Source organism: Babylonia areolata, chromosome 6 (assembly GCF_041734735.1).
Source record: "Babylonia areolata isolate BAREFJ2019XMU chromosome 6, ASM4173473v1, whole genome shotgun sequence".
NCBI lineage: Eukaryota > Metazoa > Mollusca > Gastropoda > Neogastropoda > Buccinidae > Babylonia > Babylonia areolata.
In genome coordinates, this window is record NC_134881.1 from 38,510,910 (window position 1) to 38,535,909 (window position 25,000).

Here is a 25,000-nt window from a genome sequence, read left to right on the forward strand (position 1 = left end):
CAATGATTATGAAGATTTCCTGACCACAGTGTTAGAAAGGAAAATGAGATGGTATGGCCACATGACAAGATCCGACGGGCTCTCCAAGTCCATCCTTCAGAGAACAGTGCAGGAGAAAAGCGGACGAGGCAGATGGAGAAAGAAAGAAGTGGGCAGATAACATCACTGAGTGGACAGATAGGAGCTTTGCCGAAACTCAGTCGTGCCCTATCCCACGGCCGCCAGAAATGGAAAATGGTGATATGTTCAGCAGTGCAGCGCCCCCACGACCAAACTAGGTTTGGGCATAGACACTAATATCTCGGAATTCTAATGTCTATGGTTTGGGGACCAGTGACTCTGCGTGTGGGGGCCAGGGGGTTGGGGTGGGGTTCCTTTAATCTCTACTGAATGTAATAACAAAACATAGGTATGATATATACCCGCTTGTAACTCTCCATGCATAGCCCACACATGGAATTTCACGCACGCACCCACGCATGCACACGCTCTTATGCACGCACGTACGTACGCACACGTGATTACACACACATACATATGAACACACATTCATCTCTCTCTCTCTCTCTCTCTCTCTCTCTCTGTGGTGTGTGCTGTGTGTTGTGTGTGTTTGTTTCTTTCATTTTGTTTTGTTTTGTTTTTTCCCTTTGTATTTTCCTAGCACTATGCTTGTGCCTGTATGTACGTGTGCGTTCGTGTGTGTGTGTGTGTGTGTGTGTGTGTGTGTGTGTGTGTGTGTGTGTGTGTGTGTGTAGACAAACAAGAGCAATACAGCCGACGAGAAAACGTGAAAATCATCGGCATTCCAGAACAAGACAACGAGGAACTGGAGAAGGAGGTCAGTAAAGTCTTCCAGGCTGTGGGCTGTACCATCAAGCCCAGTGAAATAGCTGTTGTCCACAAGTCTGGCAAGAGGAAGACCAGCAGCCACAACGCCACTGTTTCCCGTGGCAACACTCCCGCTGGCCGACCTGTGCTGGTGAAATCTGTGTCTCTGCAGACAAAGGCGACATTGATGGGGAAGCGACGTGCCCTGAAAGAGACCCAGGAGTTCAAGAAAGTCTTCATCAACGACGACCTGACTCCTCTCCGCTCCAGACTGCTACACGTGGCAAAGCGCAACGAGGCAGTTGACAGGGTGTCGACAACGCATGACGGACGGATCCACACACACTTTGACGGAATGAAATTGTCAGTGTACACCGCGCACCAAACCACGAAATGAAGTCGGTTGTCAGTGCCTACACACACAATCCCGGAATGAAGTTGTCAACCCTACACACATTATCACGGAATGAACTTGTGAGTGTACACTGGCACGCACAACATAAGTCACGGAATGAAGTCAGCCTGAGCCCCGGCAACTATACGGACACACTGGCAAACACGGAAGGAAGCTGTCACTGTACACTGCCAGACACATGTTGAAGGAATGTTGTGATTGTACATGCACGACCTGTCCTGTCTGCCGAAGTGGATGTGCACGAAGGGGACGTAGGAAAGAGGTTACTGTGCACTGACAATCTTGTACTTGAAGTGAAGACGGAATGAACTGCACCGTGCTTCGCGGGAGGATGAAAACAAGAGTGGAGGACTAGACAACTGATGGGCTCAGAACGTAACATGAACAACTGTGTGCGTACGGAAAGAATGGCCATCTGTGGAACTAAATATTTTATGTCTCGCCCTCAGTTCTCCACGGAAGGCCAGGAGCACACTGACATGCAACACAGGACACAGCACACACGTATGTGACGCGTGCTGTCGACTGAGGAAACAAGCTGTCTAACACACACCACGGGCAATCACGGAATGAAGTTCTCAACACACACACACACACACACACGCACGCACGCACGCACGTGAAATCGCTGACTTGAACATTCACAGCCGGCCAAAGCATCACTGACGAGAAAGGGACGTGCAGCTGTCCAATTGAAACGGTTAAGTTCAGCACGGACACTGACTCGGCCGTTAAAATGCACTTTCCTATTTCGGTATGTGACTTTTCTGCACAGCACGTTGTTAAGGAAGGTCAGTTCCACCAGTCCCGCTCATTTTTAATGTGAAGTCCTCTGTGCAACGCATTTGAGCACTGCAATACAAGGAATGGTGTGCGATTTCCACGTGTACCCGGTCAGTGCTGTCGGAACCGATACAGCAAGGACGTACAACGAAACAGGCCGAAAAGAACGGACCCACTACAGGAGACTGACGTCACTCTTTTGACGTCGCACACACGTGAGTGTTTCATGCAAGCTGTTTTATTATTTTCAATTATGTTCATGCTAGGATCAGAACCTATTGTCTCGTCCCCCACTCTGTTTTCATCCTCTCGCGAAGCATGGTACAGTTCATTCCGTCTTCACTTTAAATAACCTGGCGATCGCGGACACTGACCGCTTTCGATCGAACTGCCTTATACGTCCCGGCGTTCGCGCATGTCCGCTCCTGGAGATATGACAGCGACAAGCTTCCCGATTTCTTTACGAAGTTTTCTATTTCAAATCCATTGCTTAATGCATGGAATGCCCCACAAACTCGGACATACCGGTGTTTAGAATCGAGACAAGTTTCATTACGAGTACTGACCCAAACTTGTGTATATATACACACTCCCGTCTTAATCGTTTTCATGTATATTTTGTACCACAGACGGAACTTCGAAATTACCCGTGGGTCCGATTTCTTCTTTCACTTTGCGTATCCCCCATTCTTTCCAAGCCCCTTGTTAGGTGCATGGAATGCCCCCAAAAGCATCCCTTTTTAGACACCTTTCTAATCTCGACAAGTTCGTTTTAAAATCCTCTACTATAGTCGACAAACTTATATATATAATTAACATTTTCACCCGTTTTGGACTTTCTCACGTATGTTTTGTACTGCAGACGGGTAAAAATGTTAATTATAATATAAGAATGTCGAAGTAGATATGGTGCACAACTTCGTAACTTGAGCCGGTATTTTAGACACCTTTCTAATCTCGACATGTTCGTTTTAAAATCTTCTACTATAGTCGACAAACTTATATATATAATTAACATTTTCACCCGTTTGGGACTTTCTCACGTATGTTTTGTACTGCAGACGGGTAAAAATGTTAATTATAATATAAGAATGTCGAACCAGAGATGGTGCACAACTTCGTCACAAGCCGGTATACCCATTTGGGTAGATTTTATTTCTGACTTCAACATCGAAGAGTGGACGGGTAAAAATGTTAATATTGCCATATAATTAAGTCATGTGTGTTTTTAAATGGTGGAAAAAAATCTTATTTCTTTACCATTTGTAAGGGTGTACGACAAGGAGAAAATCTCTCGCCTTTGCTTTTTTCTCTGTATCTCAATGATTTAGAGTCGTACTTGACTGAGTATAAGAATCCATCTGTTGGTCTTTTATTGAATGTTAACATTTCAGCCTTAGATAGTTACATGCGATTATTTGTACTCTTGTATGCAGATGACACAATTTTAACTTTCGGACACGAAAGAAGGATTACAACAGTCCCTCAATGTTTTTCACAAATATTGTTTAAAATGGAAAGTAGTGGTTAATGTAGAGAAAACTAAAGTGATGATATTTAATTCTACAAACAAGCTAAAGCCTGTTTTCAAGTTTGGTGATGCTTGTCTGGATGTTGTCGATTCTTTTAAATATCTTGGTATCGAATTTAGTAGAAACGAAACTTTTAACAAAGCTAAAAAAAATATTTATGAACAGGCTCAGAAAGCTATGTTTTCGTTACTTCAGTCAGCCAGAAATCAAGATTTACTTTTACATATCGTTCTGGACATGTACCAGTCTATGATTGTTCCTATTTTGTTGTATGGTGCAGAAATATGGGGTTATGAAAATGTAGATAAACTTGAAAAAATATAATTGAAATTTTTGAAACGCTTGTTCAAACCGAACAGGAATACTATGACCAGAATTGTTTATGGAGAAACTGGTATTTATCCAATTAGTGTGTTAGGGGAAATGAGATTAGTTCGATTTTGGACCAGCTCAGTGATATCAAACACAGAAAAATATTCTGTGAAAATATATTTGATATTACTTGATTTATATCGAAATGGTTTTTATTCTTCAAAATGGATTAGTTATATCAGACAAACTTTAATAGAAGCAGGGTATGACTGTGTTAGGGATGCTCAATTCCTTTTAAAGAGGAAATCTTTCTGCAAGAATGTCAACATTGCTTTGAGAGATAGTTTTCAAAATCGATGGAGACATGCACTAGAGGCGAGTAGTAAATGTTTGTTTTATCGAAATTTCAAAAGTGGATTTGGTAGAGAAAAATATATAAGTCAAATGCCTGATAATTACGTTATCAGCTTCTTCAGATTTCGAAGTAGTTATCATAAGCTGGAAATAGAAACAGGGAGACACAAAGGCATACCACCAGAGTTACGACTTTGTAAGGTTTGTAACATGTCTGTGATTGGGGATGAGTTTCATTTTATAATGGAATGTCCCTGTTATGATCAGTTACGAAATAGATATGTTCCTAAAAGTATTTGTCTCCAAAATGGGTTTTTATTTTTTGCAATATGCTCAAAGGGGGCAAAAAAAGTCATTTTAGCTGTAAGTACTCGTAAGATGATCAGATTTGCAAATGCTGCCTAGCTACACTTTTGGAGTTAAAAGACTTTTGTATTTTCTCAACTTTTATGTGACATTGTTGTGTATCTGGAAATGTTTGTTCTGGGCATGAAAACATTATTTTGCAGTAATCCTCCATTCTCCAATAGGAGTGAAAGGGTAATTAAAACTTGAAACTTGAAATTTGTGTGTATGTTAATGTATATATGTATATATATATATCAAGACCATGCCTTGCTTTATTTATTTATTTTTTTTAAATATTGTGTTGTGTAGACCCTATTCAGGGCGGGGGCTGGATGTAAAACAAAAAAACACATCAGTGCTTATCTATTATCCTCGAAATAATGTCGTCGTCTTCTTCTTCTTCTTCTTCTCTCTCTCCCCCTCTCTCTCTCTCTCTCTCTCTCCCTCTCTCTCTCTCTCCAAACGGAAGACACAAGATCACCAGAAGAGAAAGCTTTATATTTTACACGATCTAGAGCTGAAGCCTAGATATGCAGTCATCAAGGCGTTGGGAACGTCAGTATGTGTATGTTTAAAGCTGTCATAGAATGGAATGATTACATTCAAGACAGGGCTGATTTGTATCAACAGTTCAACTGACCCGACGGACTGCATTCCTACATATATTTATTTCAATGAAATTGGATAAACAGTAAAAATTCATAACTTCTTCTTCGTTCGTGGGCTGCAACTCCCACGTTCACTCGTATGTACACGAGTGGGCTTTTATGTGTATGACCGTTTTATCCGCCATGTAGGCAACCATACTCTGTTTTCGTGGGGGATGGGGGGGTGCATGCTGGGTATGTATTTGTTTCCATTGCATGCTGGGTATGTATTTGTTTCCATAACCCACCGAACGCTGACATGGATTACAGGATCTTTAACGTGCGTATTTGATCAATAATTTGATTTGGCTTGTAATCGTTTTCGTTTTAACCTTTGTGTAAAGACGTACGTGAAACTGAAGTGCATTTTGCGTTTTATTGTTCTGCTCTGGATTGTCTCAAAGAACAGTATTTGGTACCTAAGGAGTTTGTGGATACTCTTATGTATCCAAAACTGATATCGCTCATAGCATCTGTAAATGAGGGGGTTGTGAAATAATTCGCCATATATTTGTATGGGGTGATCTTGATTCAGTCTGTTAATTGTACTAACCCGTATTCTTGTATGCCTAATGTTGTTTGTCATTGTTGAATTCAATGTTAGAGTTTGTGTGCCGATGAACACTTGTTTTCAAACCATCCCTCCATGATGGCCAAAAATGAACAAAATGTTCGCTTTCGCGTTATTTCTTCAAAGCTGAACTGAGCCACCTCATGTGATCATGTTATATCACGATAAAGACTCGTTCTCTTGTTTATTCATTGTTTGTCTTTATGGTTTAATTGCAGTCAACGCTAATCTGAAATAGCATGAATGAGTGATGGTATCGTGGAAAATATACCGAAGCCACAATATTAACAAACGCGCGCGCGCGCGTGTGTGTGTGTGTGTGTGTGTGTTTGTGCGCGCGCGCGCGCGCGCGTGCGTGCGTATATGAGTCGTGGCGTGTGTGTGTGTGCGCGTGTGTAAGCTTATATATGTGCGTTGGGGTTGGATATGTGTATGTGTGTATACGTGTTAGGGATTGGGGTTGGATATGCGTATATGTGTTAGGGAGTGTGTGGGGGGAGGGGGTGGGGTGGGGGGGTAGGTGGAGTTGTGAACGTGTGTTCACAACGCCAGGTGACTCCTAAATTGAAATCGCTCAGTCAGTCTCAGTGATACCTGACAGACAATGAGCGAGTGACACCAGACTGGCGATGAGGATGTTCTGGAACTGACCCAGATGACGTAAAAACAACAACAAAGCGCGTACGTCGTAATGAAGTGCATGAGTATATGTGGTTGTGTATAGCTATAAGCTTATGTCATTGTGTATTGTGCGCAGCGAAAGGGTTGTCCCTGGCAGAATAATTCAGAAAAAAAAAATCCACAGATAGATAGAAAGATAGGTGGGTATCTAGGTAGGTAGGTAGGTGATTGACATATATATATATATATTAGAGAGAGGTAGGTAGGTAGGTAGATTACATGAGTGTAAATGCGAGTCAGTGACTGAAGCTTGACTGGGTGACACAGGAAAGTGACGAATGAAGAGCGCCTGAACGCAGCTGGCAGTTAGTCGGCTCTACCAATGTAGGCTCCCTGTTGTGCAAATGACTGTAAAGCGTTTAGACTGCGTGGTCTCTGGTCGAGGATAGATGAGGATAGACAATAACAATCACCACCATCATCATCATCGTAACAATAATAATAAGCATTTACATGCAAGCAAGTGTGCATGCATGCTTGCTTGCTAGGCTTGTTTCAAACACGTGTCGGGCACAAGCCGCTCTCAGTTTTGCTGGAGTCAACTCGGGTGGAAATTTGGCCGGGTAGGGAGGAGAGTTGTGAGGTCAGACAGACGGCGTGTCTGGAGTCTGGCACTGCAGCCTGACACACTTTGCTGAGCACTGGCATTCTGCACTGCACAGGATTCTGGGCATCACACCAAGTCAAACAGAACTTGGGGGGGGGGGGGGAACGAAACCGTCAGGCCATACTCCATTCTTCCTCTTTTTGTTTTCTTTCTCCAGTTCTCTCGAGCTGTGTTTATTTAAGACGTTCCGACCATGGTTAGCAAGGAGAGACAGAGACAGACAATGACAGAGACAGAGAGATAGGGAATGGGAGAGAGAGAATGGGATAACACGTATAGAGAAAAGGAGAGAGAGAGGGATGGAGAGAGAGAGAGAGAAAGACACACACACACACACACACACACACACACACACACACACACACTCAAAAACAGAAGACAAGTTTTGAAATATATATGATAGGGTAAGGTAAAGCGAAAACCCCATGGACATCATTTTTACTTATCTGTCTAGCAGAGTATGAAGAGAAACATGAAAGGAAGACGACGGAGAATCTGAAAAATAGGAAGGATGAGTGGAAGAAGAAGAACAAAGGAGGAGAAGGAAGAAGAAGAACAACAACAAGAAAGACGGAGGAGAAGGAAGGAGCAGGAGGAGGAGAAGGAAGAAGATGAAGAACAAGAACAAGAAGAAGAAGAAGAAGAAAGAAAGACAATGAGGAATAAGAATAAGAACAACAACAACAAACCAGAAGAAGGAAGAGATTGAATAAGAAGAAGAACAACAACAACAACAACAAGAAAGAAGGAGAAGGAGGAAGAACAACAAAAACAACAAGAAGAAGAAGAAAGGAGGAGAAGGAAGAACAACAAAAACAACAACAAGAAGAAGAAAGGAGGAGAAGGAAGAACAACAAAAACAAGAAGAAAGGAGGAGAAGGAAGAACAACAAAAACAACAACAACAACAACAAGAAAGGAGGAGAAGGAAGAACAACAAAAACAACAACAAGAAAGGAGGAGAAGGAAGAACAACAAAAACAACAAGAAGAAAGGAGGAGAAGGAAGAACAACAAAAACAACAACAAGAAGAAAGGAGGAGAAGGAAGAAGAAAGGAGGAGAAGGAAGAACAACAAAAACAACAACAACAACAACAAGAAAGGAGGAGAAGGAAGAACAACAAAAACAACAAGAAGAAAGGAGGAGAAAGAAGAAGAAGAAGAAGAACAACAACAACAACAAAGAAGGAGAAGGAAGAACAACAAAAAACAACAACAAGAAAGGAGGAGAAGGAAGAACAACAAAAACAACAACAACAAGAAAGGAGGAGAAGGAAGAACAACAAAAACAACAAGAAGAAGAAGAAAGGAGGAGAAGGAAGAACAACAACAACAACAACAACAAGAAAGGAGGAGAAGGAAGAACAACAACAACAACAAGAAGAAAGGAGGAGAAAGAAGAACAACAAAAACAACAACAAGAAGAAAGGAGAAGGAGGAAGAACAACAAAAACAACAACAAGAAGAAGAAAGGAGAAGGAGGAAGAACAACAAAAACAACAACAAGAAGAAAGGAGAAGGAGGAAGAACAACAAAAACAACAACAACAACAACAACAACAAGGTAGAAGGAAGAAGAACAACAACAACAAGAAGAAAGAAGGCCACAAGAAACCGGAAGGAAGACGTGCTTTGAACAACAGCAGACAGGAACTTGAAGACAGGCAGGGAGTGAGCCGCGGAAACGGAAGCAAGCATGTAAAACAACCACCAAAACCAGGCTTGTCAAACACATGGAGGTTCACGCTTATTACCCCGCTTGCCTTTGTTTTCGGTGAAACAGTACGCAGTGTGTACACATCACCCACAGAGAATAAACTCGGGATGCACGGCATGTGATGCAGGTAGTGAACGGGGTTCTTCGTTCCGCAGAGTATCCACCTGCCTTCTTCGTATTACCCCGCCACCCCATCCTCCCTCTAACCAACCCCCTACCCTTCCATCCCGCATCCTACCCCACTTTCTCCCCCTTTCATCATCGCACAAGCTTTCCCCCAAAAAATTACATGAAAGAGATATTCGTCTCTCAAAAGCGACAGGATGTTGGGTGGAGGGGTGTGGGATGGGAACACTCGCGCATGTGCAGGGAGCAGGGGAGAGGGCAGGGGCGGGGGGGGGGGGAGAGAGACGATCCCTGAACGACACAGTCCATGTGACAGTTGTTCAGTGACGCGCACGTGATACAGTGCCTGACCGGATCAGACCTGTGACACCATATCACCCCCCACCCACCACTCCCTCAATCCCACGCTCTCCTCTGTTTTCCTTCTTTTTTTTTCCTTCAGCCCCCAACACACGCCAGCCAACGCCCAGCGAGTGCAGGACGAGCGGTGTAGGTCCAAAATGAATACCCTCTCCAAAGTTAATACTGCACGTTTTCCTTTTCTCTTCTTCAAAAAAGTCCTCCTCCTCCTCCTCCGTCTTCTTGTTCCTTTCTCCTCCTTTCCTCCTTATTCTTTCTTGTTCTTGTTCTCCCTGTTGCTATCTATTCTTCTTGAAGCAAAATAAGGAAATGTCACGGCCGAAAATTCTCAAGAAAAAGCCCCTGCAAAAAAAACAACAATACCATGAAAACTGATCCTTTTCCGACAACACTACATCATGACACAACACACTTGACTGCCGTATCCCCACTAGAAAGATGGCGACAGGACGTATTGAAATGACTGTACCACCATACAATCTGTGGACGAAATCTACAAGAGAACTGGTTAACTCTTATCTCTCACACTGCAAAGCATCACCATGAAATTGACCTCAAGCAGAAATATCGCGACAGCACATGAAATAAAATGACCGTATCCCAAAATTATCCGTGGATAAAAATTAGTTAACTCTCATCATCCCCGACACCGAAAAGCATCATCCCCCAGCAGACCTGAAGCGATCACGTCACCTTGCACCGGGATGCACTGTGAGCGGGGCGGAAGGGGGAGGAAGGGGGTTAGGTCAGGGGAGGTCACCGTTCTCTCCCCACGGAGCAGCCATGATGCACCAGACAGACAGATGTGTAAACGTGCACAGCTGCTCTATTGCTCTCTCGCCCCGTCATCTTTAACACACGCCGACAGCGGAAAGTCCCCACTTTCCCTCTCACAGCTGTCAGCACAAAGGGGTTTGAGGGAGGGGAGAGGAAGGCCGGCCCCTGGTTGATAGAAGGCAGCATCAGATGTTGCTGAGTGCAAGGGGTGAGAGACAACGAAAACACTGCGGCCAGACGCAGTGTCAGTGTGTGTCAGTGTGTGTACGTCTCTCTCCATAACAAAGGCGACCTTTTGATCTATAAATAGCACAGCTGAAATGATTCCCTGGTGGTGACCAGAAGTTGCCACGTCAGAAGCAGACAGTAGCAGCCACTGAGATGTATGTTTGACAGAGGTCAATGGTAGCAGCAGCAACAGGAGTGGCGGCGGATGTAGGTATACTTCCAGTGGTTACAGCAAATGGGTTATGAAAACAACAGCAACGATCTATACATTGCAATCCAGCAACCTTTCCATTTCAAATTCAGCAACAGCCGTTTCAGTCCAGCAATCTATCAATTTCAATCCCCCCCCCCCCCCCCTCTCTAATATATATATATATATATATATATATATATCAATCCAGCAACTTATCCATTTCAACCCAACAACATTACCATTTCAAATTCAGCAAACTGTCAATGGCAAACTGTCCATTTCAATCCAGTAATCTATCCATTTCAGTCCGGCAAACTATCCATTTCAGACCAGCAAACTGCCCGTTTCAATCCAGCAATCTATACCATTTCAGTCCAGCAAACTATCCCCGTCAATCCAACAACCTCTCCATTTCAAGTCAGCAACATTTCAGTCAAACGGTCTATGTATTCAAATCCAACAACCAATCCATTTCAACAAACAACATATATATTTAAATATAGCAATCTGTCCGTTTCAATCCAGCAATCTATATGTTTCAAATTCAACAAACTATCAACTTGAACCCAGGTAACCATCTTGTAGCACATGTATATAGCAGTTCTAAACAATTTAGGACACACACTCTTTTTTTTCTCTCTTTTTTTTTTTTTCCTACCCCATCATCTGCACCGAATCAGAATCTACACCCACGCCGCTCATTTAGACTCCCCCATTCACGGCCACACCCGGGTTCGTCCGTCACAGTTCCAGCGTCGGCAGTCCGCAGGGAACCATCGATGTTAGGTCGCCAGGAGGCCACACACCAGAGGAGACCCTGCACTGCTGCTGAGTCACTTCGGTCGTGTTCAGTGGTGCCTGTTCTGATTTAACGCACTTAGGACACCACCTAAGCCCCCTGCTAACGACAATAATGGCTTAGTCGCGGAGCCAGAGTGAGTGAGCGCCCCTCCCAGAGTGGAGACCGCCACCACGTCCCTCAAACAACAGCCTCCCATGAATCTGCCGACACAGAAGACATTTACAGGACTCACCCCAAGCACGGAAGTGGAGGGGTATCGAAACTGAGGTCACCATGAGAGCAGGGCATGAAAGGCCACAGTCTTTGAGACTGTTTTGTTTATATTGATGATGATGGAGGAGGAGGATGACGATGACGATGACTATGTTGCTATGGAGGTCCATTTTGGTTTGGGACTGCGTGACAAGGCTGTACTCTACGCTTTCTGTCATAATGATATCCCGGCGTTAACCAGTCCCGAGAGAAACAGACACTTGCACTGTTGGTCAGGTAATTAGAGCAACACACCCAAAGACTTGAAGTGGATGACACTCGACTGTGTGGTCCCAGTCTCCCCATTTAAGCCCACAGCACACTCAACTCTGGGTAGGAACCGGCCACGGGCCGAAAAATCCACCTCCGCTGGGATTCGAACCCGCGTCCTTCCAGCCGTCAGTCCGCGACGCTAACCACTTCGCCACGGCGGCTGGTGTTTTTGAAATAAATATAGTTCGAGGACATTTTTGAAACAATAAACCAAACAAGTTGTTTCTGCTCTAAACAGTTCCAAAGTGCTACATGTATGCTTTATAACACGGTCTGTCTACATCACATGAACTAAAGAAATAATTATAAACGAACGAACAGATGAATGAAACGAAGGAGAACAGAAAAGAAAAGAAATAATTTGAAATTAAACACAGAAAAACACGAAGGACCAAAACGATAACAAATCAAAAAAAAGAAATGACAGACAGACAGAAAGCAAGAACGAAAGAAAGAAAGAGAGAAGGGTGGTAGGGGTGGAGAGGGACACATATCAGTTTCAGGGAGGTGGCAGAGCGTGCGGACATATCCATATTTGCCACACCACATCTGCTCAAAAGAAGAAATAAAAGGACCTTCACATAATCCAAAGCGCTGATCGGGCCTTGAGAGACACAGAAAGAGAGGGGATTACACTTCATTAAAAGAATAAACTTCATATTCTGAAGGTTATAGATTATTGAAGACGATGCTTTTTTTTCATTCAGCCCTCGAAAGGAAAAGAAAAAAAGAAGAAATATTTGATTATATCAAGGGAGAGAGAGACAGAGACAGACAGATAGAGGGGGGGGGGGGGGACCACTAATCTAAGAAGATATTTTTCCTATTTTTAGATCAGTGGGAAGAGAGAAAGGCAGATAAAGCAGTGAACAACAGAATGACATTTTCATTTGAGTTCTTCCAGGCCCAGAAAACAGTACGTATTCATGCACTTCTCACCCTCCCCCCACTCCCACCCCCTTCCCCACCAGTAACTCCACCATTCACTCGCCTTCTCTTCTTTCCACCCTATTTGGGGAAACAAGCCGATAACCCGATACATAATTATGTCCGATAACCTGGAGCTATTCTGGACCTTTCCTGTCAAGAGTAACTGGAAGTGAGCAGGCTTTTCCCAGATGTCACCTGGAAGTGAGCAGGCTTTTCCCAGATGTCACTGGTGAGGTCTACATTCACAACGTTCCATAAACTGGCCTCAGGGGGAAAGGTGACTGACCTTAGTGGGTGTTTCGGGTAGAGGGGTGGTGGTGGTGGTAGTTGGGAGTGGTGGTAACGGTTATATGTGTGTGAGTACAGGGTGGAGAGAAGTGATGGGGGTCTGTGCTGTGGTGTGTGTGTGTGTGTGTGAGTGTGTGTGTGTGTGTGTGTGATCGTTTGACCTTCCCCAAGCACTGCGGCATTGACCCAAACACATGGGAAGCTCCAGCCTCCGATCGCTCAGGTATGGCGCAGCGGGGTCCAATCTGGTGTCGCCACTCATGAGGAGCAGAGGATCGGCAGCGCCATTCTGAAACGCCAGCAACGCCAGGAGAAGGCACTTAACCCATCTACACCTGGACAGCACCAGCTGCACTGTCTGTGCTGTGCCATACGCTTCAGAGCCCGGGCTGGACTTCTTAGCCATTTACGGACCCACACTGGCCGCCCAGCGTGAAGCTCATGTTCATCTTCGCTTGCGAAAGAGAAACAATAGTCGTGAAAACTTTGATTTGCTGATTATGGTTTTTTGTTTAACTGCGCTATTATTGTTATATAACTGCTGTCTCTGTTCTGCTGCTGCTACCACTACTACTACTATAACCACTACTACTGCTATTACTGCTGCTGCTGCTGCTTCTGCTCGGTGCTGCTGCTGCCAGTACAACGACCAGTCCTCTACTACCAATACTACTGCTGCTGCTGCTGCTGCTGCTGCTGCTGTAGTTGCTGCCAATGCTACAACAGCTACAGAGATGGAGAATGTTAACACATACGAATATCTTGATGTTTGTGGAGGAGAGGGAGGTGGGGGGGGGGGGGTGCACGTGCATGTATGTGTGTGTGTGTGTGTGTGTGCGTGCGCACACGCGTGTCAGTGCAGAACATCCGCTGCAACTGTGCAACAGAATCATTCAGCTCATTAACTAAGCAGCTGACAAAGTAATTACTCGCCAAAGAAGTGCCAGGTTGGCCTACTTGTTCCATTATCTGTTGCACGGGTTAAAAGAGAGAGAAGAAAAACTAAATGAGCCTGTATCGTTTTCCTGGCCGTCTCATCCCCAGCCCTCCAGGCAGCTTCAGATGTTGGCGGAGTTCTGGGAACGGGAAGTCTGCCAGCACAAGTGTGTGGGGAACGTGGGCGATGGTTAATTAAACGGTGTTTAACGTTTTCCATCCTACATTTTTCACTCTACTTCCCCTGCCCCACCCACCAGTCCTCGTTTTTGAACAACGGTTAATCACGCTGTTTTTAACTTGGAGACTTTTTAGCGAATGTATGTGTATGTCAAACTTGTTAACTAATACATCCAGCTTTTAACTCACTCAGTACGGCCAGTCCTCTCTTCTCCTCTACACAGACCCCTCGGATGTCCAGTGGGTGTCTGAATGACCCAACCTTTAGCTCCCGTCGTCAGAACTGTGGTATTCTTTGTAAAGATTCACCTCTTCAGTATAAGAGCCTTCCGCTTGCAATATTTTGATGATGGTAATTGGGGTGAAACGCTGTTAACGTCGTCTCTTTCGCCGTTCGTATGGAGAGAGTTAAACGAATGCATGTGCATGTGGAAACTTCAGTGTTTTTTACTGTATACATCACACTGTGAGAACTAAGTTCACCATGACGGTGAAGGTGCTACGTCCTTCCTCCCCCCTCACACCCTCTTCCCCACCCCCCTTCCCCGCCATGGATCACATGAGTGATTTGTTACGTTGGCTTTAAATTCAACGCAATCGACTTTTATGATGGTAAACGTTTTATTTTGTTTTGTTGCTGTTTTTAATTATCACTTCTTAAAACAGGGTTTAACTTCTTTGTCTCTCGTATGGCGAGCCTGAAGGCAAATTTCTGTACTGTTTCAGACCTCAAAGTGATCAACTGACTGATTGATTGGTTGATTGATTGGTTTGTTAGTATGCTAGTTGACTGAATGACTGGTTGGTTGCTTGGTTGGTTGATTGGCTGATTGGTCGATTGGTTAATTGATTGATTGGTTAATTGACTGATGATCGGTTGACAGACTGACTGACTACTCAACGAAGAGAGGACTGGTGTTTCCATATGAACCAGCACACCAGGAAAACTGAACTGTGAGAAACAAGGCCAGGGAGTTGGCAGGGAACTGGCAGGGGCGGTGGACGAGTGGTCACAGCGATGGATTAACGCACGAGTTCCCTGAGTTCGATTCCCGGTTTCGGTGCTCCTGGTGGGTTTAGGGTGGAGAGTTTCCCGGTCTCCCATGTCAACATCATGTGCAGACCTGCTAGTGCTGAACCCCCTTCGTGCAGAAGATCAAAATACGCACGTTAAAGATCCTGTCATTCATGTCAGCATACAGTGGGTTATGGAAACCAGAACATAGTTACCGAGCATGCACACCCACGAAAGCTAATATTTAGTGTCTATGGGTGAGAGGAGAGAGGGGAGGAGGGTGGTGGTGGTGCAGTGTGGAAGAAGGAAGGGTGGGGGGGAATGAGGAGGGGGAGGTGCAGCTGCTTCGTGAGCTCTCCGTTTTAGAATTTCCTCTTTTTTATCATTTCTTTTTTTTTATTTAACTGTAGTCTGAATTGTACTGGAGACAATACAGTGCTTCCTTTTTTTCGTTTTGTTGTCCTTTTTAACATTTGCACATTTCTTCTTGATTTTGTGGGGAGGTGCGGGGGTGTGGGGGGTAATGGAAGGTGAAGGGGAATGGGAGTTGAAGGATGGGGTGGGTTAGAGAGGAAGGGGGGGTAGGGCAGGTGGCGTCAGTTCCAATGTTCACTCATTTCCAGATCCGTGAGTGTTTGTTGTTCAGTTGTTTGTTCACAGGTGTATCCGTTTCTTTTCCAACCAGCCATGTGGGCGGCCATACTCAGTTTTCCGCGACAGGTGCACACAGGGGAAGTTTGTTGTTTCCATAACCAAATGACCGCCGACACACATTACAGGTTTCAGGGTCCTTAACGCTGTCAGTATTATTCGTATCAGCATGATAGTTTGATCTCCAGAGAGGGTTAAGGCATTAACAGGTTCAGTTCGTTTGGTAAACATCTCTTTACCATGTTAGTGGGTGCAACAGCCGTGTGGTTAAAGCGTTGGACTTTCAGTCTGAGGGTCCTGGGTTCGAATCACGGTTATGGCGCCTGGTGGGTTAAGGGGGAAGGTGGGGGGGGGAGATTTTCTCATCTCCCAACTCAACAGAATCGCAGATATGCTATTGCCTGAAACATCCTGCGTATACGCATGCAGATCAAATAGGGCGTGTTTAAAATATTAAAGATCCCGTAATCCATGTCACAGTTCGTTGGATTATGGAAACAACAACATACCCAGAATGAACATCCCTGTAAACGGAGTATGGCTGCCTTCACGGCGGGGTTAATGAGGACACACACGGAAAAAGTCCACTCGTAGATCTATATGAGCCAACGTGTCACTGAGGTGCATCCCAGGAACGCAGAGGAAGATTGTTCAGCACTTGCTGTATCAATGTGTGACTGTACCACACGGACCTGGTGTCGTGTTGCCCCTTATCAACAGTCAACACGAGATCTGGGCCGTGACGGACTCTCTGTGTCTGTCTGTATGTCTGTCTGTTTCTCCTTGATGGTATTTGCATAAGTTTCTCGTTGTTGTTGTTGTTTGTATGTGTGTCTATTTGCTGCGGTTGTTGTTGCTTGTTTTTTTGTTTATTTGTTGTTGTTTTTGTTTGTTTTGTTTTGTTTTGTTTTTGTTTCGTTGTTGTTGTTGTTGTTTTGGGGGTTGTTTCCTATCTTTCTGTTTGTCTCTCTATCTCTCCTTCTTTCTTTCTACCCCCTCCCTCTCTCCACTTTCACACACACACACACACACACACACACACACACATATATTCTCTGTGTGTGTGTGTCTGTCTCTCTCTCTCTCTCTCTCTCTCTCTCTCACACACACACACACACACACACACACACACTCACTCACTCTCTCTCCCCTTCTCTCCCACACACTGAAGAGATACCTTTTGTGTAACGTGAACAGATACCTGCGATGTACTCTGACCAGATTCAGATTTGGTATTTCTGATAGTACACTGCGATGTACTCTGACCAGATTCAGATTTGGTATTTCTGATATAAAAGTACACAGATATTGTTATAAAACCATGAATTATTCAGAATTATTATGTCCTCTGTGCAAAGTATCCAGAGAGGATGAAGTTCATTTTGTTTTGGAATGTCCTGCCCTACCAGACCTTCGAGTTAAATTTACCCCGAATAAATATTATACATATCCATGTCTGTTAAGATTATGTTCATTGGTGTCATCGACTGATAATTAAACAATGTTCAGTCTGTTATCGCCTCCTGTTCATATGGGGCTATGGCCTTAAATGAATAAATCATCCGAAATCTGAAATCCCCTTCTCTCTCTCTCTCTCTCTGACAAAAGGAGCCAGCTGAAGTATAAAGACATATGACGTTTTGATAGGCTACGTGACTGTATAGGGGTAGACAAATCGATATCCAGCAAACCAAGCGATGTCTGCACGCTGCATCATTCTGTAGAAGGGTCGATTCTATGTAATCGACAAAACTGGATTCTCATATCTACAAAAAGTCATGAATAATTCAACGTGTGAAATAAATTGTCCAGTCGCTCAAAAATGCTAAGACGTAATATATTGTTGAAACCAGACACACATCGGCACAATGGAACTGGTGTTTGAGGGTCTGGATAGGTCCCTGTGGAATAGCTTTCATCATCATCATCATCAGTCAGACCTGAGGTGCAAACTGGTGGGTGTACAATGTGTCTGCTGAACAAGGAGGGGGTGGGGGGGGAGGAAGGGTTCCCTGTGGGAAGATGAGTGGTGTTGTGTTGTGTTGGACTGGATTGGATTGGATTATTTAGTATTGTATTGTACGATATTGCATTATATTTGTATTTTTCTGCATATTGTTGTTTTGTACTGTATTGTAATGTATCATACTGTATTGTACCGCGTTGCGTTGCGTTGCTTTGTATCGCTTCGCACTGCATTGTATTACATTGCATTGCATTGAATTGTGTTGTATTGCATGTATTCCATTGCATTGCATTGAATTGTGTTGTATTGCATGTATTCCATTGCATTGCATTGAATTGTGTTGTATTGCATGTATTACATTGCATTGCATTGAATTGTGTTGTATTGCATGTATTCCATTGCATTGCATTGAGTAGTATTGTAGAGTTGTATTGCATTACTTTTTGTCACAACAGATTTGTCTGTGTGAAATTCGGGCTGCTCTCCCCAGGAAGATCGCTTGGCCGCAGTGCAATGCTACCAATATTTGGTCTTCGTTTATGTCTGCAAGTATATTTTGTTACAATCAAAGTGGACTTTTCCATAGGATTTCGCCAGGGATAGCCTTTTTGTTGCCGTGGGTTGTTTTACATGTGGTGTGAGGGTGGGGGCAGAGGGGAGGGAGAGTGTGTGTGTCTGAGAGAGAGAGAGAGAGAGAGAGAGAGAGAGAGAGAGAGAGAGAGAGAGAGAGAGAGAGATTGTGTGTGTAAGAGAGAGATATATAGATTGTATGCGCGTGCATGCGTAAGTGCGTGTGGCGGGAGTGCAGGGAGATAACTTGGGGGTGGTGCGTGCGGAAAGAAGGGAGGTGGAGGAAGAAACAATTCTGATTTTCCGTGCCAACATGTGTGGCGTGTCTGTGTGCCAATGACTGTCACTGAACACACTGTCACCGCCCGTCACGGCTCTGCCCTGTCTGCTGCCTGACTGCACTGTGGGGCACCACCAGCCATCATCGTCATCATCATCATCCTCATCTTCATCATCGTCATCATAACCACTCAGTGTCTAATCATACTGTATCGTAACACCAAACATCATCATCATGGTCATCATCGTCGTCGTAACCATCATCATCATCATCATCATCATCATGTTCATCTTCATCATCTGTGACTGATTACACTGTGGGCAACACCAGTCATCATCATCATAGTCGTCGTCCTCCTCCTCCTCATCATCGTCATGGTCATCGCAATAAATCATCAGCATACTCATAACCAATCTGTGTCTGATTATATTGCAGGTCATCACCATTATCATTATTATCACAATTATTGTCATAACCATAATCATGACCAGTCTGCCTTGCTCTCCCTTGCACTGCATGCATAATCGACTCCATTTCGAAACCAGTAATTTCATCTACACACATTTAAACTTGCTGTCGAACCAGACGCGTGTGAAACAACAAGAAACTGAACATAACAAAACAACAACAGCCTTAACGAAACAGCAATAACAGCAACAACACCCGCTGTAACAACAGATCTTCACCAGGGATGTTCAAGATCGCGATAAGAGAGAAGGGGAGGGGAAGGTAGAGGGGGGCTGAGAGAAAGACAGAAACTGATAAACACACACACACACACACACACACACACACACACACACATTTTTTTTTTTTTTTTTTTTTACATTATAGTTATTATTTATTTATTTATTTGTGTAAGCTTATCTATTATTTATTCACCTTTTTTTTTCTTTTTCTTTTTTTTTCCTCAAGGCCTGACTAAGCGCGTTGGGTTACGCTGCTGGTCAGGCATCTGCTTGGCAGATGTGGTGTAGCGTATATGGATTTGTCCGAACGCAGTGACGCCTCCTTGAGCTACTGAAACTGAAACTGAAACACACACACACACACACACACACATACACAGAGAGAGGGGGGGGGGACAGAGACAGACACACACAGAGAATGCGAATGTAAATGTGGACATTAATGATTTTTATTCATTTTAGGCCATATGTTATGGACAGACAAACAGACAAACATGGACAGATAATCAGACAGACAGACAGACAGAGAATCACATGCACCACTGAAGACCAAAAACACACAAGGAAAAATACACACACACAAAAAACAAACAAACTCATCAACTCACCGAGAAAGGAAATTCAGCTCCGCCTGTGTGTGAAGGGGAAACAGCCCTCCACCATCACAACACCACGAAGAACCCTGTGAGAACTGAACTGTCCTCCCCGCCACTCACACACAAGGAGCACCACGGTACCACGGTGCTACATCCAGGGAACACGTCAGCACAAACATCGACGAGGAAGAACAAAAAGAAACGAACCACAACTGTCACCACTCTGATGACACCAATTATCTCCCTTGCTTCGTCAAAGACTGAACAGCATCACATAATTATTGTAGATGGCTGTGACACAGTTTAACTGACGCTCTTTTCAAACTAACAATACGAAAAAAAAAAAAATTACCAGGAGCAGAAAATATATTTAATGTCCCGTCATACGTACTGGTCATTGTATACATCGAGCTATCGCAGCATCAATTTTCACGTTTTAATGTTATCACTTTAAAAGTAGAGTACTGGTTTGTTGAATGTTGCACTGCAGCCTCTCCGAAAACACCCGACTGCCAAATATCAAAGTTGTCAACTGCAATAGGTCAGACAGACACTGACACGGCGTGACAGTGTGGCTCAGTGCAAAGTGGGTCCTTGGCAGGGGGCCGGGGGCGGGGGGGGGGGAGGTTAAAAAAAAGGTAATAAAAAAAAACCGAGCGTGCGCGTCTGTGTGTGTGTGTGTGTGTGTGTGTGTGTGTGTGTGTGTGACATGTACAGGGATGGTGAGGGTCGGAAAGGGAGTGAATGAGGAGGGAGGCGGGGCCAGGTACAGGTACAGTGGAGAGACAGCCTGTCACCCGCTCAGCCAGGACAGTCCTGACAGACATGTCAATCATTCTGCTGGCCAGGTTCCTTTCCCTTTCCATGGCCCAGCTGTCTGGCACCAACTCATCCTCTGCAGATCAGGAACCCTCCTTCTTCCACTTCATTCTAGTCTTCCCTGAAAACCCACTTCTTTCGACTGCTGTGACAAACCACCACGTCATTCTATTGTTCTCATTGTGCACCCCTGTCTGTCTGTCTGTGTCTCTGTACCCACAATTGATAAGCGCCTAGAGCTTTATTTAGAGAAAGGGCGCTATATAGATTTACATTATCATATCATCACAATCATTATTATTATTATTATTATTATTTATTATGAAAATGATGACGACGACGACGACGATGATGATGATGATGATGATGATGATGATGATTATCATTATTGTTGGTGTCCTCTCGTCACTCTTGATGACAGAGGCTACCTTTTTCATAACATGTTTATGAGCTGGTTTTTGTTTGTTGCTGTTGTTGTTTATGAAATCCAGCTACAGCCACAGACACAGTCTGTCTGTGTAAGTATGTCTCCTGAACCAGTGACCACTGCTGCTCAAGTTGTGCCGGCTGAATGTCGTTACCGGGACGGATGTTAGACTGAGTCCAGCTGCCACTGAATCCTTTCTGTCAATGCTGACTTTATACAAACCCCAAGTTAAAATTTTGCGCACTGCTGACGTGATGCTGAAACTTTTTTTTTTCGCCGTCATATCATATTCACTTAACACTGGTGATGTTATGCTGAAACCACTTTTTGCTGTTGGTATTGCACTTCAATCCATGACAGTGGCTACTCCCAAAATTCTCATTTCTTTGTGCTGAAAGAAGGCTCTGGGTACACATGCAGCCTAACTGTAGACACTTAATCCTTTCTGTCAGTCACGTCTAACACTTTCTATTTAAAGCTGACAGTACAGCAATCCGGAGATCTGGTGGACATTTCTTCTGTGCGGCGCCGCAATGGCAATGAAGAATTCGGTGGGGCAGGCACCTGCTCCTTTTTATTTACTTAATCACGTATAGACCAGTCAGCACGCTTTCTTCTTCTTCTTCGTTCGTGAGCTGCAGCTCCCAAAGTCCACTCGTGTGTATACGAGTGGGCTTTCACGTGTATGACTGTTTTTACCCCGCCATGTAGGCAGCCATACTCTGTTAACGCACACTTTAATTAACACTTCCTTCACACTGAAACTGATTTGAAACTCAGTGTAACTGGTTAATATATATATATATATATATATATATATATATATATACATATATATATATATAAAGAAAGAACAAGAAGAAGAAAACTCCATTGCTAATGAAAACGGAACAAACCTTAGCTCTGACGACCCAGTCACAAAACCACACAAAGCCAGTGAAGGGTACTCTGGTAAATTGTCCCACAGCCTCTTACGACCATCGGGGCAGTGATTTCATGTTCACCGTGTCTGGAGCTCGGCATAGGAAGGCGGGGCCCAACTCTCTCCTTCTGCCGTTTCAACCGTCCCCGACCGAAGTCTGGTACCCATCCACACCTGGGAGGAGTGAGGAAAGTCGAAGTAATGTGCCTTTCCCTAGGACACAACACCAGGCTGAAACGGGGCCTCGAACCCTGACCACTGGTGAACACTGGATCAGAAGTCCATCGCTTAACCAATTCTACAACGGCACCACCTTGTTACCTTCAGACACTGGAACAGGTAAGACAAAACAGCCAGGTTCCCCGGTGACAAGACGAAACAGGGATGACGTGATTACTGCACGTTCATCCCGCCTGTGGCATCTTACCAAGGACGGAACACAATAGATGACTGTGTATGACACACTCTGCCTGTATGTCTGACACACACTGCTTTTATTTTGAGGGGGAAATGGAAACGCGGAGATACAGGTTACAAAGAGAAGGGCGAGTCGTAGAAAAAAAATATTCGGGATGTTTCCTCCTCTGTGCATGGGCCAGCTCCGAGTCAGGAGAGGGTACGTGAAAGACTGGACTGATTGATTGATTGGTTGACTGATTGATATGCATACTAATATAGCGCCTATGCTCGGTCTGAGACCACGCTCTAAGCGCTTTACAAACAAGGGGTCATTTCCACAACAGGCTGCCAACCTGGGTAGAGCGGACTGACGACTGCCACTGTGATTGGTAAATTAATGTTTGTGTTGTGAAACTGAAGACATGTAAAATCTTCGTGTTTTCTTCTTCGTCTTCTTCTTCTGCGTCAATGGGCTACAATTCCCACATTCACTCATATGTTCGAATAGGCTTACTTCGTGTAGACAGCCATTCTCCGTTTTCGGAGGAGAAAGGGGTATGTTCCTATATTAATAACCCACTGAATGTTGACATGGATTACGGGATCTTTAGCATACGTTAACACAAGACTGTGGATTATGCAGTTGTAGGTCTGCACATCTACTGAGCTGGGAGATAGGGAAAATGTCCGCCCTGAACCCAGCGGGCACAGTGACTGGGACTGGAACCCAGGACCCCTCACACTGAAAGCCCAATGCTTTAATCACTCAGCTGTTGCGCCCGTCCCTACTTTGTGCTGAGAAAGAAAAGATCTCTGAAATCTTTGTTATGTGAAAGTCTGCGGTATATGCGTACATTCCCACGAAGTGGACACTGAACTTTTTCACTCGTTTGGTGCTCTACATTCTGCAACAACCAACGACTCAAACTGATGAACATGTATTCTCTTTCTCGGAGATACAGTTTAGTTAAATACCAGAGGAATGATTTTGAAACAGATTCATTTAAAGACGTATAGGATACAACAGAACTGACAGTAACAACGGTGACGAGCGGCTTGGAAGCAACGTTGGTGACTTGGGGACAGCGACACTGGCTGACCAGCACAGGGCACTGAACGTCACCAACACTCACCAGACACAAAGCAAAGTCCGTGTCGACACACTGAGACATTCCTTCCACTCAACTTCAACACACCGCGGTGACATAGGGGAAAAAAAGAAAAGACTGCCGACATCATCAGATATTGCACAGTGCCGCGACATCCCAGTGATGACCAAATGACAGACACACTGACACAATAATCCAAAATACAGACCGTGTGTAGAGCTGGAAAATCAACGCCTTCAAAACAAAATACACCAGAAATATTTGTATACCTGTACCGGGCATAAATATCATGTGCGTTTTCTTTTTTGTGACAAGACAAAATTGTTCATTCCTATATTTTCTAATAATGCTACTGTTACAAAAACATTTAACTCTTCATCCTTAAGTTAAGGATATTTTTGTAAGCTTTTCCAAATGTCCAGTAGCTAATTTCATATCAGTATTGTGACAAATGATTCAACATTATCTGTTTGTATAGGTCAGTTGAATTCATGGCTAGTTAACTCAATTCTGTTACTTTGTTCGATTCCATAATTTCATATTGGTTTTATTTTTGCCAGTTTCCTGTTACATTTGTAAACATACACACTTTAAGCACGTAACTATTCATATACACACGCGCACTGTACATGCACATCGCCCCCCAACCCAGCCCGTCTAAAAACACTTTAGCGGTGAAGAGACATTAAAGTAATGACCAACCAACAGCTGTGTTGCTCAACAGTTTCATTTCAAGGTGTCAAAGCGTGTGGACTGACGGCCGCCATATGCGCTACACCACATCAGCTGTAAAAAGAAAAAGAAAAGAGAAGGTAGATGCTTGACCTTTACATAAACCCAACGCGCTGGCCTGGGTCATAACAGCCTTCCTTAGGTTTGTGTACAACATCAACATAACGTGAAATATAATAACTAAACAAATAAGCCAATACATTAAACTATGATAACGTGAAAAATACATGGAAGGCAAAGCTGAACATCAGGTGTTTCACACAAAAAACGAAGGTCTCCAGCAAAGCTTTCCCTACCCAAAACGACGAAATCCAAACTGTCAGAAGTCAAAGTAGACCACTTCATCACGACGACACTGACGACGACGATGATGACAAAAACACACCACTCCCCCAGACGTGGCCCCGTTACCGACCTGACAAAACATCCACACTCCCACCCATCCGAACCTTTGTTTTGCCGGGGACTCGTGAGATCACCACCACCACCACACCTTCACCAAACACACCACCACGCCAAAAGAACACCTTGTTGCCAGCGATGTGCAGAGAAGTTCTCCCAACGGTCACAGATGACAAGATTCCCAGTCTCAGCCCCCCCCCCACCTCCCCTCAGCCCGAAAGAAACTGGATGGGAGAGGCGATGAGGAAGAGAGAGGGAGGGAGGAGACACGTCGATGTTGGTGCT

The 25,000-nt window shown here is 44.3% G+C and overlaps 1 protein-coding gene across 3 annotated transcripts in view; it reads right to left on the reverse strand.

Annotated features, from left to right (window-relative positions):
- LOC143282994 (dystrophin-like) overlaps nt 1–25,000 on the reverse strand; it is a 448,581-nt gene that overhangs the window by 423,524 nt on the left and 57 nt on the right. For 2 of the 3 annotated variants that reach the window (XM_076588970.1, XM_076588967.1), the window contains exons 1-2: nt 24,610–25,000; nt 19,918–20,414 (exon numbers count right to left, since the gene is read on the reverse strand). The exon at nt 24,610–25,000 is cut by the window's right edge and continues 57 nt beyond it. The gene's annotated coding sequence lies outside the window, so the exon portion shown is untranslated. Of the gene's footprint in view, nt 1–19,917; nt 20,438–24,609 lie in introns of all 3 variants that reach the window. The other variant, XM_076588968.1, reaches the window with a different exon arrangement.